Here is a 13,800-nt window from a genome sequence, read left to right on the forward strand (position 1 = left end):
TCTCTCTCTCTCTCTCTCTCTCTCTTTCTGATCATTTGCTGCTTTTCAGTGTCATCCCATTTAAAGCAAATATGTGAAGGTTACTTTTTACTTTGCACAGCTGGATACATCTGGAAATATCTCTTTCTTCCAGGACAATTCTCCCAGGAAAAACCCTTCATATTCACAGGTTTTGCTGAAAGAGAGGGGGGGGGGCTGCCTGTCAAACCCACCTAGTTATAATCCGAGGTGTTAATTGGATTTAGAGTTTTGTGCTTCTACCTGTATTTCTTTCAGCATTTCCTCTGCTTTGTAAAAAATTAAAATAAGGGAGCAAAAAGCTTCCAAACATCTCAGCAATGAAGGTTTAGGAACTGGACAAGAGGAAAAGGTGACTAGACAAGTGGAGTTTATGCTGCAGAACAGAATAAACTCTCACAAGCTGTGCTCAGGACGCTCAGAGCGCCAGTTCCTCCCCCTTGCCTTCCCTCTGTAGAGGAATATTCAATCACAAACAGCACTGGGAGCCACAAAATAGCAAATACCACATTTCACTATGCACTCTTTACTTAATCCCTAGACTAACCTGGGCGCAGGAAGCTCAAGCCTGGAATCCTAGCTACTCAGGACTGTGAGATCTGAGGCTCACGGTTGGAAGCCAGCCTGGTCAGACAAAGACCCATTTAAGATGCAATTCCCATTTAAGCAGCAAATAGCCTAAAGCGCTAGTATGGCTTCAGGGGTAGAGCACCAGCCTTGAGTGAAAAAAATCAAGCAAGAGCAAGAGGCCCTGAATTCAAACCCCAGAACTGGCCCACAGAAGGAGGAAAAAAATCCCTGTATTAGCTATATTCATTTTCTAAGTTGTTATAAATGAATACCACAAACTGGGTATCAGTTTTCTCAGACTTCTAGACTCTAGGCCCAGATCAAGATGTGAGCAGGACTGGTTTTCCTGAGGTTTCTTTCCTTGGCTTGTGAGGACTGTCTCTCCTACATCTCCACAGGGACTTCATCTGCACCTGTCTGTGCCCTGGGCATTCTTCCTTTTGTTTCTTCTCTGGTTATAAACCTGCATTAACTCTCTAGCTCTTGATTCCTGTTCTCAGGCTGTTTTTGTATAGAGGGCGGTGGAGAGGCTGGAGACCAGGGAGGCTTTACAATAACAGTAAATGGAGAGCTTCTATTCCTACCTTCTCATCTCATTTGTGTGACGAACACATTGACATTGTACGCATCACTTCTCCTGGGGCCTTGGGGGTGTTTTGCTTTTCATCTATAAATAGATTGAATCCGTTTGTTGTTGTTTTTTCAAACTGCAGTCGAGGCCAATGCTCCCGGCCTGTGTGAGCAGCGAGCACACAGCCACAAGGCCACACACCGCCAACCTGCACCCAGGAGCCCTGGCCCCCTCCTTAGAGAGCTGGAAGATGGGGTCAGCAATGAGCTCCTCAAAGTTAATCCCAGCCAGTCTGCTGGGTCTGCATGCCTCTTGACCTTCTGCACCTTTTCCAAAGGTTTTGAAAACTATTCATTATCGGAAGGCTGGTTCCATTGTGAATCACCCACAATGACACCTGAGAGATATCTCCAGCCTCTTAGGGTGGCACTCAGCTAGTCCTGCTCGGGGAATTCTACCTTTCCAGCCATGGTTGAGCTAACTGCAGCCCCTTTCACCTCACCCAGGGAGGAAGGACGCTCCTGTCGAGGAAAATTTCATTCCATTTGGCCTCCTAGACTTTCCAAGCATTTATAGACTCTCCTTCCCACCACTCAGGGCTGTGTGACACTGGTGCAGCCACCGCCTGTCTGAATTGAGGAATCCCATGTTGTTTATTTTCAGCTCCGCTGGCTATGTCTCCATGACAGCCGTCACAACCCTTCACAATCTTAAATTAACAATAATAATGTAACAATTAATAATAATAATAATAAAAGACCAGGTCTTTGACAGGAGGTTTAATCTTCCTAATGTCTTTAAGGTAGACCCTACTGTTGATACCTGCTAAATCCTGTACATGACTTAGTCAACATTTACTCAGTGCTTACCTACTAGGTCCCTGTTGGAGAATTCCTAAGCGGTATTTAGAAGGGGCCTGATAGCCATTCCTGCCTTTGAGGTCTTGAGAGCAAAGGTGAGGGAGGGGAGGATGGCAGAACTCCATGGGCCTCACTCTAAAGAAGCTGGAAAACTCCCCTGACTACCCGTAAGGATTTCGCTAGGCACTGGAACTCTTCTGAAGGATAATCAGTGTGACATTACACAGAACACCTGACCTTGGACTCCAGCATGGGATCAGGGTCCAATATTCCTTTGCTTCCTAGAATTCTTACCCAGCCAGGAAGTCTGATACAAAAATAACCTCAACTTTTAACTATGTGTAAGTACACATTTTATGTATATAGTATATATAATGCTTATGTAAAATAAAATAATAAATAAAAATAGAAGTAAATAAATAATAAAAAGAAAGAACCTCAATGCATTCTTTGCAGGCACCCAAAACAACAATCGCAAGACTCTGCAAGACTCAAGCCCTCTGCGCAGGATTTGACAGAACTAAGGTGAGGTGACTGTGCAGGAGAATTTAGCGACACAGTTCTGAGCCTCCCTTCCTCAGCATCACCGGGAAGTCGTCCCTTTACTGGAAACTGGGGTTTCAGAAGCGTTTCCCACAGTATGCACGCCCTGACAAGAGCTCGCGACCTGAGCATCACCTCCTCCTGTATACCAACAATGTGGGTTATGTTGAACATTTCCTTTTCTGAGAAGAGCCTGGAATTATCTATGCTCCAGGCTGTTCATGCCCCGCCCACTCCACCTATCCCCAATAAATTGGGACACCAAATCCCTAATGGGCTTCAACGCATTGACATAGACGACACCTCACTCAGAGGAGTTGAGCCATGCCTGTGTGACTGCTGAGAGGTTCTTTTGATCCACCTACATTCCCTTAACGTGACCCACCCCACCCCACTCCCGCACCAGGGCTGGAAGGCCAGGCCTCTTTCGGCCAGCTTTGCTTGCTCTGCTGGCACTCCACCAGTGGGGCCACACTTCCAGTCCTACGAGAGGATTGTGGAAGACTCTTAGTCTCTCTCAGCCCTTGTCCCAGGATGCCTTTTCTTCTCACCGTGTTGCTTTATGTGAGTTTGACTACAAGAAATCTCAGTGGGCACCTCCCTGGAAATCAACCACCATGGGGGTGACCGCGGGGGCTTTGACATGGTGACCTCCCCTGACACGCCTATAACTCCCTGAAATGTGGCTCAGCGGTATGGCCACTTTTCCCCCTTCCCTGCCAGTGGCCAGCATTCTCCTTTGCTGCCCAGTGAAGATCTACCTACTTTCTCTCCTGGCATCGCAGAGCTACCATTCATCTCCAGAAGGATGGGATGCTCCCAAGATCTCAGATGCTTCTCCTAAGCAATGATGTGTATGTATGTGTTAGCACCAGTACCTGGGCTTGAACTTAGGGCCTCACACTCTACCATTTGAGCCACACACCTCCACTTCTACCTTTTTTGAAGCTTAAATTGGAGGTAAGAATCTCTTGGATTGGTCTGACTAGACTGGCTTCAAATTATCATCCTCAGGCCTCAAGCCTCATAAATACTAGCTAGAAGTACAGGTGTGAGCCACCTGCATCCAGGTTGACCAAGGGACTTTTTTTAATGTCTACTTGGACCCATCAGCAGATCCAACAGGAAGCTCTTTTTGTGGCTCTTCTTATTCCAGCCTCAACCCCAACTCCAGCGAGGCCCTGTATTCCATCATGGAGCCTCTGCACTGACCTGCCCAGTCCTTCCGGGGCACTGCTTTGACCGGTAGTACCAGTTCACTCTGTGACACTGACATCTCATCTCTGTTCTACACAAATAAGTATTTCAATAGGCTTTGGAAAATCAACAGCAAAAAAAAAAAAACAAAACACTAAAACACAAACAAAAATACTAAGCTAATGGAAATACAGAAAAACAAACACCCACAGCTATTGCCACAATGGCCTTAAATTATTGATGTGGTCAGATTACCGCTCGGACACATTCTCCGAGTATGTGCAGGGTTTTGTGGAGTAGGTGTTGGAAACATTCTCTCCTGGAACATTGTGATTTCTAACACAAACACTTAGAAGATAACAAGCAATCAGAATCGTTGGGTACTAAGATCACAGACTTTCATCAGTATTGGTGTCAGAAGTTTCAATCAGACATTTTATGAAAATGCTTGTTTATGCCTGGTACTTAACCCTCCCAAAAAAAAAGAAAGAATGATTTCTATTTCTTAGAAAGTCTATTTTCTTCATGTACTGTGATGAAGTGTGATAGAAAAGAAAGGGGAAGGGAGAGTAATGAGGGAAAGTAGGTACAGAGGTGCTAACCCAGGATAAATACTAAGCTTAAGGGTTGCCCACAGGAACTTAGACACACCTGAATGGCAGTTGTGAGTCACAAAAGAACAGCGATCACTTCTTTTTTTTCTTTTTTTTTGTCGGTCATGGGGCTTGAACTCTGAGCCTGAGCACTGTCCCTCAGCTCTTCATCTCAAGGCTAGTGCTCTACCTCTTGAACTACAGCGCCACTTCTGGTTTTCTGGTGGTTTGTTGGAGATAAGAGTTTCACAGACTTTCCTGCCTGGGCTGGCTTTGAACTGTGATCTTCAGATCTCAGCCTCCTGAGTAGCTGGGATGACAGGTGTGAGCCACCAGTGCCCAGCCAGCGATCACTTCTTTTCCCTTCAGACTCCAAAACCCTTTCTTTGACAGTTTAGTTTTAGCCACTGAGTTAGATGGCTTATGGAAGTTAATCCTACTAGTTTAGATATACTGTTTCCAGCTAGTCATCATCTGTGCCCAACAAGTTCAATTCTTATTTGAGACAGGAAATTATGATGATGGCTCTCTATTAAACCCACTTGATAATGAAATTAAAGATACATTCAAATGGATGTTCCAATATAGATTTCATACATACACACAATTTTGATGAAGCATGGGTTAAGTCATTCTTTATAAAGTTAACGAACTCTAACGAGTAACTTGGTAACGCTCCTTTGTGCTCTGAACTCTGACTAAACATTTCTTTCATCCCACCTGGTCTGCGTGCAGTGGAGACTCTGATCTCTACACCTGGCGGAGCCTTAAAGGTATCTCGTCTCACGCGCCCTGCAGCCGCTTCTCTCTTCTGCTCACTGGCACTCCAAGCTCATTCACAGGTGAACTCTTCTTCTTTCTAAGCAGTTTAAGTGAATCAAAGGAAAGTCTTGCTTTGTAGTTCCAGTACCTCTCTGAGAGCAGCCAGAGAAGTTCTGCCCAGCCCTCCTAGCTCTGTCTACGATGTATTCTGTGTAGTCTCTGGAGCAGAAAATAAACCAAAAACCTTTAACTTACGCAAGATGTTTATGTAATTGAAAGGCAGGATTTCCTTCATCATACTCTCTTACTGAAACTCACTTAAATCCCATTCTCCGTATCTTTTAATATCTTTCCCAGGACTCTTCCTCAAAACATACGCTTCTCAGAGGAGGAAACAAATACATGAAAAAAAATGCTCTGTATCACTAGCCACTAGAGAAACACAGGCCAAAACTTCCATGAAATACCTTTCCCTACTTACTATGATTATTATCTATCACAAAAGAGAAAAATTACAAATGCAGGTGAGGATGTGGAATAAAATGGACTCTCCTACACTGTTGAAGTGAATGTTACTTAGTACAACCATCATAGATAACAGCATGGAGATTCCTCAAAAGATCAACAACAGAAGCCAGGATCTGGTGAGTCAAGCCTGGTACTCAGGAGGCTGAGATCTGAAGCTCGCAGTTCAAAGCCAGCCTGGGCAAGAAAGTCTGTGAGACTCTAATCTCCAACTACTACCATAAAACCAAATGTGGAGCTGTGGCTCAAAGTGGCAGAGCACTAACCCTGAGCAAAAAGAGCTCAGGGACAGCACATAGGTCCTGAGTTCAAGTCCCATGATCAAAAAAGAAAATTAACAAGAGAACTACCATATGACCCAGTGATTGCATTTCCAATTATATTTCCAAAAGAAAAGATGTCAGCCTCCCAAAGAAATACCTCCATGCCCATGTTTCTGTGCAGCAACTGCTCACAAGTAGTGTCCATCCACAGATAAATGGACAAAGAAAACGTGAGATATATATGTATATAATTAAGTGTTATTGATCTATTAAAAAAAAACTAATGAAATCCTGCCCAGGAAGGAATCACACCAAGTGAAAAAAGCTAAACACAGAATAATAGATACTGCACATTCTCTCTCAAATGTAGAGTGAAAAAAAGTCAGTCACCCTAATTATAAATGAGTGACTCCAAGGGGTTGATGGATGCATGCAGGGAGGATGGGTTTGCCCACTGCCCACTGTTTGCCTGCCTGGAAATGTACCATGGAATCCATCCACAGGTGCAATTAATACAGATTAACCAACAAGCAATCAGTAAAGGGATGGTGTCTCATGCAACTGATGTATCCTTCCCTTAGAATGGGTGACCTATGACCCATAAATCCTTCATAAATTGAAAACACCCTACATACGCCTAACCAACTGAAAGGTTGCCAAGGGTACACTGGCAGTTGATCTCTCTTCTAACCCTTTCTCTTACTGGGAGAGTTCCTTGTCTAGCATCCCTGAGCCATGGAGAAGTATCAGATAGTCAACTACTCTCATCCTCACTTATCCTAGAATGGATAGGATACCACTCCTTCAGCAAAGCTTCAATGGGATAATAAGGAGAAAATGCTTTGTAAACTCTGAAGTGCGGTAAGTCCCTAGTTCCTGTTATTAAACACTTATGCAGTATTGATGTGGCCAATGATTTGTGTGTTTTATCGAGTGTTAAATTTAATGGAATGGTTAAACTTACTGCCTTTCATTAAACAGGCAATCATGGACGGGTCTAAACAGTGAAACCAAAGGAATCTTTGGTAATCACAGCTAAATCACTTTGATAAATTGGGAAGAGTAAGAGTTAAGTAAGTCTCAAGGGTGGGGAAGGCCTTAATAACCTTGACACCGCTTCATCTGCCTCATTATTTCATAAAATTGAGACACAGAGAGAAAGGCATTCCATTGTAACTGAACAGAAAAGGAAAACAGATTCACACACGCCACGCCTGATAGCAAAAGTGACAAATGAGGCTGAGCGTAAGTGGCTCCCACCTGTCATCCTAGCTACTCAGGAGGCTGAGATCTGAGGATCACAGTTCAAAACCAGCCTGGGTAGAGTCCCCATGAGATTCTTATCTCCAATTTAAACACCAAAAAAAGCCAAATGTGGAGCTGTAGCTCAAGTGGTAGAGCAGTAACCTTGAGCAAAAGAAGCTCAAAGACAGTGCCCATGCCCCAAGTTCAAGCCCCAAGAATGGCACAAAGATTGAAATTAAAATTAAAAAGAAATGCCTCCATGAAAGAGGTTGGGCTTTTATTTTTAAAAAGTAAAACAATTAACCAAGACTGATATTTGTTAACTTTAGTGCTGATAAAGAATTGTTCTGTAATTCCCAAACCACTGCCAACAGTGGATACAAGGAGTTTGTAATCTGATTTTCCTAGATAATGGACTAATGAAAATAAATTGGAATGATTACTTCCTTCAGCATGGATTAACCCAACGCTTGTCACTCTCCTTTTTCAGTTGGAAAAAATACCAATAATTATAACAATTATAAACTCTCACGCACACCACACACACACACACACACACACACACACACACACACACACACACACACAAAACTATTGACTGTGAAGTTCAAAATCATTTTTCCCAGAGATAGGTTCTTAAGTCCAACCAAATTTTACCAAGACACTACAAGAGTACAACTTAGTCACTCACCTATCAAGCCCAGATGACATGACACTGATTTTTTTTTCAAACAAATGTCTTTATTTGCAATGTCTAAGTTTCTTTGGAGAGCGAAGGACAATGCTGAACAGACAAATGTCTTCAACTCTATGTCCAACCTATCTAGCTTTCCCCTGATTGTGTAGCATGTCACCTGCCAGTAGGAGACAGGAATGTAAGCATAAGAATGTGCATCCAAGGATCTTGGAGAACAGTAGAAGGGATTATATTTATCAAGATGCATCGAATTTACAAACTAAGTGCACTGAAATCCTATTGTACAACTGCTTACAATTTTTTAAAAAACAGAACATGCATTCATAAAATAGAAGCAATTGCATATCTATAGTATTTGAATGGTAATCCTCAAAAAGGATGTGACTGTAGCTTAACCCCTAGAATCTACTAATGTGATCGTATTTAAGAAGTGACCAGCTGGGGCTGGGAAGGTGGCTCAGTGGTAGAGTGCTTGCCTTGCATGCCTGAGGCCCTGGGTTCAATTCCTCAGCACCACATAAGCAAAATGAAAAAAGCCAGAAGTGGCGCTATGGCTCAAGTGGTAGAGCGCTAGCCTTGAGCTGAAGAGCTGAGGGACAGCGCCCAGGCCCAGAGTTCAGACCCCACGACCGGACCCAAAAAAAAAAAGTGACCAGCTTTATAGATGTATTTCAGTGAAGAATAGCAAAGCAAATCATCCCAGAGAAGCTGGGTAGGTTCTAAATCCAATGACAAGGATGGTGAGAACAGTCTAAAAAGGAGAAAACCATGTACACACCAGCTACGGATACCCAGAACCACCAGGACCCGGAAGATTCAAGAAAGAAGTCTCTCTTGATGCTGCAAGGGTCCTGGTCTTCCCAACGCCTTGACTTTAGACTCCTGGACTTCAAAACATGGAAAGAGTAAGATTTTATGGTTTGAAGCCACCGAATTTTACTAATTGTAAGGACAGAGTTTCTATCAGTGTGGGCTTGACCCAGGTCTAGCTGGAAAAAATGACAACCAGAGTCTCATTGCCTTGGAAACTATGACAGAACTGAGATCCAGGTGGAAGGTTCTGTTGGGTGGCTTCCTGTGCTAGGGGAAAAAACAGTAAAAAAAAAAATTCTAAAGTAAATAACATATAATTACTACTGTCCCCACAAAGAAAAAACAATAACCAAGAATGCTATTGACTCATGTGTGAGGTATTATAGATATTCTGTGTGTGTATATGAGAGAGAGAGTATAGTGGGACTTGAATTCAGTTCCTTAAGCTCTTACTTTGCTTTTTCATTCAAGACTGGGGTGCTACCACTTAGCTACAGCTGAACTTCCAGCTTTTCACTTTACGTGGAAATAAGAGTCTCTCAGATTTGTCTGCCCAGGCTGGCTTTGACCCTCAATCCTTAGATCTCAGATTCCTGTGTAGCGAAGATTACAGGCATGATCCACCAGCACCTGGCTAGATATTTTCTTACTCTCACATCATAATAAAACTAGAATAAATACCTCTAGTTCAGAGATGGAATTTAAACACTTAAATAACCATCTAGTAGTAACTAAGACCTGGCTTTGTAGTTTTATGTATATGCTACCATCACACTCTCCCTCTCAAGAGTCAAAGAAGCTAGAGCATCTTTCCTGACATTCCTGAGTTAAATTTATCTCCCAATCACGTTCTGCTTATATTTATAAATTAGATGACTTGTCAACTGTCCTTTTCTATTTATTTTATTTTATTGTAGAGGTGATGTACAGAGAGGTCACGGTTACATAAGTAAGGAAATGAGTACATTTCTTATCATCAACTGTCTGAAATCATGAAATTCCACATAAAATTTTTCATGACTCCCTTATCTTGAAGAGTAGCATCTTGTAACACAGGGTTTGCCTTTCTATAATATGCTAGATCTGAGCATGAATGGCTCTCCAGGGGCAAACCCCAGCCTCACCATTCCCTCTTGCCTCTTCAAACACAGTAGCAAAGGATAAATTGCCATTTATCATTTTGTATCCAGTTCAAGAAATACCTGTGCTCCCATTTATATTCCTTCTTGGCTACTGTAGACACATAAATTTGAAACCCTGATACATTAGCAATTTATCATCTTTGCCTCTCCAAAAACATACCTCCTATTCTATGTGTAACAAAGACTCTATTGTAGTTCATGAAGCTTGGCATCCTCTTACCTGCTTCTGGATAATCCAGTCTCATGAAGGGTCAGTCAAAATCCCCAACCCATACCTGCAAAATGGGTGGACACATCACCTACACCCAGCCACCAGAAATCCTCCCTGGAATCTGAACCTTGAATGAAGTAACACAAATACTAAAACATGTGCTACCTGACATATTGCCAAAACTGACGCCATAGTTATATATACACAAAATAAAATCAACTCAAAAGAGATTCAAGATCTCTATATTTAACAAGGGAGAAAATACTAGAAATACATGTATTTGACAACATTCAAAACATTTTTAAAGAACCCCTCCACAGCTGGGGTGTACAACGGGAGCACTTGCCTAGTGCGCACAATGCCCTAGCTTCAACCCCTCGAACCGACAGAAGGAATCCCTAAAATTAAGAATAAGAAAAGAGCCGCTAGGTGCCAGTGGCTCACACCTGTAATCCCAGCTACTCAGGAGGCTGAGATCTAAGGATATTGGTTTAAAGCCAGCCCAGGCAGGAAAGTCCAAGAGGCTCTTATCTCCAATAAACCACCAGAAAACCAAGTGGTAGAGCACTAGCCTTGAGCTAAGGAGCTGAAGAATAGTGCCCAGATCCAGAGTTCAAGTCCAACAACTGACAAAAATAAAAATAAAAAAGAGCCACATGGGGTAGTGTGGTCCATGTCTGAAACCCCAGCACGCAGCAGGCTGCAGCAAGAAGATCGCAAGTGGGGGGAGGGGGGGAGGCTGGGAAGGGATGTGAAGGGTAAACAAAAGGAGGAGGCTGCAATGCTTGGTAAGAAATGTACGCATTATCCTGCCTATGTAATTGTAACCCCTCTGTACAGTATCTTCACAAATAAAATAAAATAAAATAAAAAGAATCTCACAGACTTTAATTTCTGGACTGGCTTTGATCATCAATCTTCAGATCTCAGCCTACTGAGTAACTTATAATCATAAGAGTGAACTACCTGTGCCCAACTTAAATCTATGTTTTCATGAAATGTCATTTAAGCTAAACTTAAATAAATGAATTGGTTATTGGGAACACCACAGTGAGATGTTAAATATCAATCTTGTGTTGTATTTTCATAAAAGACTCATGACTACCTATGGAAAAGAAAGCCAGACTTCTGGTTTCATCTACTACAAAACAAGATTAAATAATAATCTCTTAAATTCATTGTTTTACCTTGACATATTGAACATTCAAAGTTTTGCATATGAATGGAATTGTATTATTAAAATTTGTAATATTAAAATTAATTGAATGAGAAAAAAAAAAGAAGATCGCAAGTTTCAGGTCAGCCTGGGCGAGTGAGAATCTAGCTCCAAAAGGAATAAAATGGAAAAAAAAATTAAAGACAACGAAGAGGAGGAGGAGGAAAAGGAGGAGAAGCATTGAAAACATTTATAAAGCCAGATATATAAATGTCCGATACAAAGAGGAAAAGGTATCCAATGTCATTCGTAATCAGAAAGAAATGCAAATTTATAACACTAAGAAACCACTAGACAGTTAAGACAACCAAAACTTCAGACTGACTTTACCAAATGTTGCATATGAAACTACTAAGAAAAGTTAAAGATCTGCCTACCCTAAATCCTAGTCATTTCACCCCCAAGATATATAACTACACAAATATCTATAAGAATACTCATAGGGCCAAGCGCTGGTGGCTCATGTCTATAATCCTAGCTACTCAGGAGGCTGAGATCTGAGGATCATGGTTCAAAGCCAGCTGAGGAGGAAAGTCCATGAGACTTATCTCCAACTAACTACCCTAAACCAGAAGTGGCTCTGTGGCTCAAGTGGTAGAGCGCTAGCCTTGAGCTGAATTGCTCAGGGACAGCACTCAGGCCCAGAATTCAAGCCCCACAACTGAAAAAAAGAGAAGAATATTCATAGGAAATTTATTCATAAAAGGCCAAATGGTCAAGGTCACTGTGTGAGATTTATACCATAGAATACGACTCAGCCAAACAAACAAAAGAATAAAGCTATCCAGGCAGGTGCAGTGGCTCACACCTGTAATCTTAGCCACTCTAGAAGCAGTTGGGGAGATTCTATCTCAACCAATTTTTTTAAAAATCCTGGGTATGGTATAAACTGGAGGGTGGCAGTCCAGGCTGATGGTGACAGAGGCACAAGTACTCTATTTGAAAAATAACTAAAACCTGAAGAGCTAGGAAATGTGGCTGAAGTGGTCAAGTTGCCTGCCTGCCTAGCAAGCACCACGAGACCCCAACTCCAAACTCCAGAACCACCAGGAAGAAAGAAAGAAAAATAACAAATTATTCATCCATGTGGGTACTCAGATGCAGGAGGTATGGATGGAGGTGCACACGGAGAATGCCTCCTGCCAGTGGGAAACCTCAGGCTGCGCAATCACCTATCTCCTGTCTGAGTAAAGACAAGGGATTTCAGGTGCTTGAGCTTCTGCAGTAATCCTGCCTGTCCAGGGACAGGATGGATGCCGCTGTGCTTTCTCTTACGGCTTCCTGACATCCTGCTCCCTGCCCCTTTGAATGTGCACTTTGATCTGTAATGGAAGCCCATCCCCAAGCAAAGCTGCACAATCTACATCCACCACCACCACCCCCTTAAAAGTGGAGGATGGGAAAGACTCCTTCCATCTAATCATGTCTGTTGATTAAACCCATTGCTCACTCTCCTGGACATTAATATTGTTTCCTGAGTGATTGGTCATGCATCCTCACGGTATCTGCTGCATGAGACAAGGGGGGCAGGGGTGGGCATCAAAGAGAGCTGAAGGAAGGAAGACTAAGTGAGTTATCTTTTGTAAGATTTCACCTATATAAAGTTCAAGAACAAAAAATAATCCATCTCTGGTGAGAGAGAAAAAAAACAAAACAGCAAGCGAATGCTTCCAGGAAGGGAACTGTTTGGAAAGAAGCATGAGCAATTATTCGGCAGTTATAAATAATCTTTATCATGCCTAGAACAGTGGTTTCCTGGGCACAAGATTTTTCATCCAACTGTCTAGTCAAGATCTGTGAACTTCCCGCCTACAGATCAAATCTGAAGAAAGACTGATATTGATTGATTGATTAAAAGGATACGGAGGAAGAAATAAATATAACTTAAACCTTCTAATTTCTAACCTTACATGACTTCATAGCGAACATTTCAAACCTAATGCTTTATTTGTAATTTTTTAACCAGCACTATTTTTACCAGTGCATAGCTCCCGCACTTCATTAATACCAACGTGATTTTTCCCCCTTTGTAGTGTTTAACAATCCTTTGGCTGAGCAACCTCTTCTCTGGCATGCATTATGCAAGTGCTGGACTGAATTAACAAGTGAATATTCCTAACTCCGATTACATAGTGTATAAATAAAAGCCCCATTACTGACTCTGGGGCCATGTGAAGGAATTAAATATGGCTTAAGGGTGCAAAGAGGAAAGGAAGGAATTCTTAGAGCTCAATAAGATGATCCCAGGTCCATTAGCAACAAGTAAGTTCATGAGAAGACATTTTCAGAACCTAATTAACCAAACCCCCATCAAATCGGTGCATTTGATTAATATGGCTCCATTCTGAGTTTAAACATCAACACTAATTAACCCCATAATTGATACATTTCCCAGCCATGTGAGAAGCATTCCTCACATTACTCAAGAAATTTCACAATTTTCTTTTGGGAAGGGATATGTGTGTTGAAAGAGGGTCATGCTGGGGCTGGGAATGCAGACTAGTGGTACAATGCTTGCCTAGCATGCATGAAGCCCAGGGTTCTATTCCTTAGTACCAAATACACCGGGGGGGG

This window comes from Dipodomys ordii, unplaced genomic scaffold, assembly GCF_000151885.1.
Source record: "Dipodomys ordii isolate 6190 unplaced genomic scaffold, Dord_2.0 Scaffold12, whole genome shotgun sequence".
NCBI classification, from domain to species: Eukaryota; Metazoa; Chordata; class Mammalia; order Rodentia; family Heteromyidae; genus Dipodomys; species Dipodomys ordii.